Source organism: Rhipicephalus sanguineus, chromosome 6 (assembly GCF_013339695.2).
Source record: "Rhipicephalus sanguineus isolate Rsan-2018 chromosome 6, BIME_Rsan_1.4, whole genome shotgun sequence".
Lineage (NCBI taxonomy): Eukaryota > Metazoa > Arthropoda > Arachnida > Ixodida > Ixodidae > Rhipicephalus > Rhipicephalus sanguineus.
In genome coordinates this window covers 134,728,027-134,733,898 of record NC_051181.1, presented here as the reverse complement: position 1 = coordinate 134,733,898, position 5,872 = coordinate 134,728,027, and positions in this window count along the sequence as shown.

The window sequence follows — 5,872 nt, the reverse complement described above, 5'->3', positions numbered from 1 at the left end:
GAGACGGGTCTGACAACCTGCTGCCGCATGTCATATCATATATTGCGCCCACCGTCCATTAATCCATTCAATATTCCTTGCGTCCAGTCAATCTTACTTGTTCTCATGATTTGTTCCTTTTACTTGTCATACTGTATATACTTTTTTGTGTTATGTTGTTCACTTGTATGTGCTGTGTTGTGAGCGATAACTTCACACACGAGACCAACTTCTCAGCCTTCATTCGAAGACAGACTCGCCCTGTTGGTAATGTTAGTAAGCAGCAAGCTCACTTCGGTCGTTCAGTTACCCCTCGTCGAATAAAATAAAAGAAAATCGAGCGCGCGGTAACAACGATGTTCATTTGTTGTTCTTGGAAACGACACTAAGACATATTTACAGCGCGAATAGGCTGGTTATGTGTACATTTAACATTCTAATAGCATAAGTCAGGAAGCGACGACTCCTCCGTTCATTTTCATTTATAGAAATATATCAATACGGCGGAGCCGCAGGCGCCTGCATAAACTTGTTGCACGGCCGCTGGATAAAAAGCGCACGGGTGCGGCCTGCCGCGTGCTCCGAAACCGGCGTGACGGGCCTAGTTTCCCGGACCACCGCCGCGGCGCCACCGGGCGGGGACGGGTCTCGCGGGCGCCCGCGGGATCACATGCGCGGCGCGCTTGCGGCAGTTATGCTTGAGCGCGTGCGTCTTCATGTGACGCCCGAAATCTTCCTCTAAAATTTATCTAGCGTGTACACATCAGTTAATTACCGATATTTCTTGTACATTCTTGCAGCGCTTGGGAATTTTTGTTCTTGCCTTGCCAAAGATGCAACTTCGCGCACCGATCGCTTTTTGCGGAAGTAATCGCGTGGGCATGTTTTTCTGGTATCCTAGAAGACCACAACTAACCAACCTGGAGGCGCTGCACCTTTCCTGATGCATCGAAATTCTTTATTTTGGCTCTGAGTATGTTGCTTCAGATTTAATCATTTCATTTCAAAAACGTGATCTCAGAAACTGCAGCGGCCACTGTTTATTTGACACAAAATAAGATAAACTTCTTCCTTCCTCCAAACATGTTTATAGTACACATACGGTACGGTATCGCATGCAACTGCCATGAAATAATGCTTATCATATGTGCGACCATCTCATAGAAGGAGATTCGAGTCACTTTGAAATTTCAGTGACTACATCTTCAATACTGACAATTGGGCGAGCTGTTACGGATTAATTAATATGGAAACGGTCAGACGGAAAGAGTGGTTAAGAGCCTGAAAAACACACGAACACAACTGCTTGCATTCCTGCGCTTTTCAGTATTTCTGTCTCTTCCCGTTACGCCGTTTTCATGATCGTGCAACGAATTCAACAGTGAACATAAAATCTGGACAAAATGTGAGAAGTTATTTTATTTATCTGCCTGCTAGCTGCAAACGGCGGCTTGTTGCAAACGTTGTTGAAATCCAGCTGCCGTGACACGTACCACCTTCCCGTTTTCTCTTATCTCTCGTTTTTTTTTTTAGTTCCCACCTTTCAGCCCGCGGCACCTTTGTCATCGGTTCCGGTTGTTTACGAACGCTGTCGCGTTGCGGTAGCGTGCGTTGCTCCGCAATGCCATGTGGTACTGATGTTAGTTGCCGTGAAAAGCACGTGTATCCCTTTTATTCAGAGAGTTGGGTTGTCTGTGGTCATTAGCGGTACGGGGCACAGACTCAAACTTACCTCAGCAAAACATGCGGAGACAAAAAAAGTGCAGAAATTCGGCTGGTGGGCGACAAGAGTTCATTTGAAACAAATATACGTGGCAGCCAACACACACATTGCGAGCGACTCACAGGGACAAAGTTAAGGTGGGTCGCTTTTGACAGCTATACGGTAAACAACAACAAAAAATGTGTGTGTGTGTGGGGGGGGGGGGGGGGGGGGGTTCCAGACCAAGACATAACTCAAGATACAAAACCATATCGTGGTTTTGTATCTTGAGTTAAAGAAAATTTCAGTTGTAGCTTGATTCTTTGAGATATTAGTCACTCCAGTGATCGGCCTTATATATACATCAATTTGATGACATTGCCCTGCTAAGAACTGTCAAGAATATATGCAAGCCACTTCTAATGAATATATAATTCCGCAGCCTTTTCAACAAAGTTACGACGAGTGCGTCACTATATTTGTAGAATCCGCTAGTATCAAGCATCCGAAGCTGAACTACTTTTCGGCACAGTATAATGTATCAGACATCATGAAAAAGATTCAACGTAAGTTTTTACATGCACTTCCTGTGTATAAAGAACATGAACGCGTATTGTCAGATGTTTCAAATAAATACTTGTCAAGCATTTTTAAAAAGTGCTGAAGAAATGTCACGGAAATTAATATGTTAAAATCACAAACGATGCATTCATTACACGACACAAATATAACAACCACTTTTTCACACATTCAGCGCCATATAATGTTACTACGCGCATTGTGGAATATTCTTTCAGACACAAAGCAAAAAGTTAGTCCTGGAAAAAAATGCCAGGAGCTCGGCACGTACACGGAAACTTAAGTGGCTATTTAACCAGATTACGCGAACGGACTCAACTGAATGCATGATATGTCATGACTGCGATAGATGAGATAGAAAAAAAAAACGCTTAGAACAGCTGAGTGAGATCGCTGTTGTGACCACCACCAACTAATTTGCTGCGGCTACTGCCCCAACGGAGCCGCCGGCACCCGTTTCCCCTTCCCCGCCCCGTCGCGCCGCAGCGGCCGCAACTGCAACTAGGGCCAACACGCGCTCTCCCATAGAAAACCGCCCGACGCGGCAGGCCGTACCGTGCGCTTTTTATCCAGCGGCCGTGCTTGTTGCCTGTAATTTTTAACCGAGCTATATCGGCAAGGAGCCGTCCTTAGTAAAGTTTAGTCCTTGTGCAAGCTCATCGGTATCGTCTAAGAGGAAAATAAGAAAAAGAAAGAGTTGGCTAGAGATAACTGTGAGGGCCAGCGTCTGATCCATTTTCATTCGATTAGACCGAAATTCGAATCCTTACTGTCCAGTCATCTCTTCTTCGAAGCTTCATCTTTAAGTTTTTCGTCTTGTGCTGAAAAATGTCGTCTTCGAATCCTTCCTTTCTTAAAGAACCTAGTTGCAGCTAATCGAAATTTCGTATTTACGCCGTGCAGGCTTTTCGACAGAATAAGTCGGAAGGAAGGGATCCTAAGGGTACCCCCAACTACCCCCCCCCCTCCCGCACACACACACACACACACACACACACACACACACACACACACACACACACACACACACACACACACACACACACACACACACCACACACACACACACACACACACACACACACACACACACACACCACACACACACACCACCTCGCCATTTTTATTTGGAAAAAGAATGGCGACAGTCGAACAACTCAGTTCAAAGCAAGTAAATGGGACAAGGTTACGAAACATTGAGCATTCTTTGTATGCCATAGCGGCCAAATAAGCAAGCAAGCAATCAGATAAAGAAAGAAAGAAAGAAAGAAAGAAAGAAAGAAAGAAAGAAAGAAAGAAAGAAAGAAAGAAAGAAAGAAAGAAAAGAAAGAAAGAAAGAAAGAAAGAAAGAGAAAAGGAATAGCACAAACGTACATAATGCGTTAGAGGAAGGCGAGAACGTGGATCACATTCTCTGCCACTCCAACTATATGTGTGCGATATCTGCGAGAGCATTTCCCTTTGAAGTCGAGCCGAGGACTCGCTGCCCTTGATGTATGGTGTCGCAGCACTTTGGCGCCACGTCGCAAGGCTCGAACCGCGCCTCTTAGATTTTTGCTGTGCCACCGCTTTTGCGTTTCCTTGTCGCTCATTTTTTTTTAAAGGCGCGCAGCTTTCTTCTTCCGCAGAGAGGCGTATGAGGAGCGAAGCGCATTTCATAGCAACCGTTCGCGACTCTGGAATCGCGCGCAGGGAAGAAAGGGCCGAAGGCGATAAAGGAGGGCCATAACGCCATAATTTCCTGCCATTCACGAATACCCGGATTACTTCCGATGCTTGCTTCCTCACTTGTGGACACTCTATCTACCCCCCCCCCCCCCCTCTCCACTTTTTTCTCTTTCAGTTCAACTCGGCCTTTTGGCCTCCGAAGGATCCGCCATCCCTGTACTGTCCTTGAAGAAAAATGTCCTATACTCGCAGTTGCGGACGCCTGCGAGGCATTTGAGCATCACGTGACGTTCATGTAAAAAAAAAAAAAACAGAGAGAGAGAGAGAGAGAAAAGCGAGGATAGTTGTATAAAGCGCAAGTCTTAAATGTCGATGGTACACGAGGCGTGTTAAAAGACCCACCGCCCCTTACGCTTTCTGCACCCAACGCAGTTTCGCTCTGCCTCCGGGATCGGAGGCATTGGAAGCTTTCTGCGCTTCACGTGGTATTGCAGTGCCTCCGTGATCGGCCCACCTTGACCAAGCGACGATGTCATGTGATGACATCATCATGCGGCGTCACTTTACGTGACGTCACATATTTCGTCAATAAAATTTTGGCGACCTGTGACGTCACAGAGTGACGTCATCACATAAGGATTCTCTTGTATCACTTGTGTCGACGCCAACGGTCACTTATCGCGTTTGATGAGGCAGGAATAAGGTTGTCGCCTTAATAAGAAGTTAGAACAACAGAGAGCATTCGGCGGCAGTAACGCCCATCCTCCTCTACAGCTTTCGAGGGGCTTGCTGTGTGGCAGGTAAACGAGACAGACAGGCGTGTCCAAACAAGCCGGATTAACAAGCAGTAATTAGCGCAGTTCTCGGCGTTGGCTGTCGTGTACCTCTCCCCGGAACAGCCGGAAGAGTGGAACGGCGACTGAGCACATCTCGGGCACGCGTTTGTAGCTGTGCACTACGCCGAAAGTTATGTTGCGCAAGTGTGTTCGCAGCTGTCAGATTTGCCACGCGGTCGTTCCAAGCACTTCTTAGTTGTGTGCATCGTCGCTTGCACGTTAAGCAGCAGCTGAGCAGCTCATCTGTCGCTTACGAAAGTTTGCACTAAAGCGCCTGTCTCGCTTTAGTCGTTACCGACTTCCAGTTTCATAAGACAGCTCCTAATTCTGTGAAGTGCTTGTCGATAAAAATGTTCCAGATAGTTACCCCTGAAATCTATCGACTTTTCACAGACAATCGTGTACAGTCTGTAGAATTATGAGAAAAAATATTGCTTTTAGATATTGCCTGAACTTGCGGCCTCAAACTAGTAGTCCGATTCCTGTTCAAAGCTTAGACAAATTATCAGAATGGCGAACGATGGGAAGTCATCAAGTGGCTTTCTAGATACGTGTATATTGCACGATATTACAATAACGTGTGCAAAACCAGGAAATAAAAGGATATTTTTACTCAGATTCCTGCCTATATTATATGAATGAAGGAGGGGAATTTTGAGGACTCGTTTCTTTTTGACACAATGTTAATGAATCTTAATAGACACTTTAGAGTTACTGTATATGTTACCTTTAGGTAGCAGAGTTGCGCATAGGTCTGGCTAGCAACCACAGCTATGCGGCGAAGTAGCACTCCGTTTGTGCAGGCGACATGCCTACGGTGTCAGCAGTTAACATGTCCGGCGTGTCGAAGACCGGCGATAAACATTGATTATCGATTACTAGTGTTAATTCAGTTCGCTGCAGCGGCGCCGTCGAGACGTACAGGAATTGGCCCGAGCGTCAGCTTCTTCGCCATGCATGGTTGCTAGCGGCGTTTGGAAGACAGATGCGCAACTCTGCTACCTAAAGGTAGCATATACAATAACTCTAATAGACATAATCTCGTGACGCCGTCTGGCAAAAAATGAAAAAAGAGTTCCACATTCGCTTCATGGCTACGAGCAGCGCT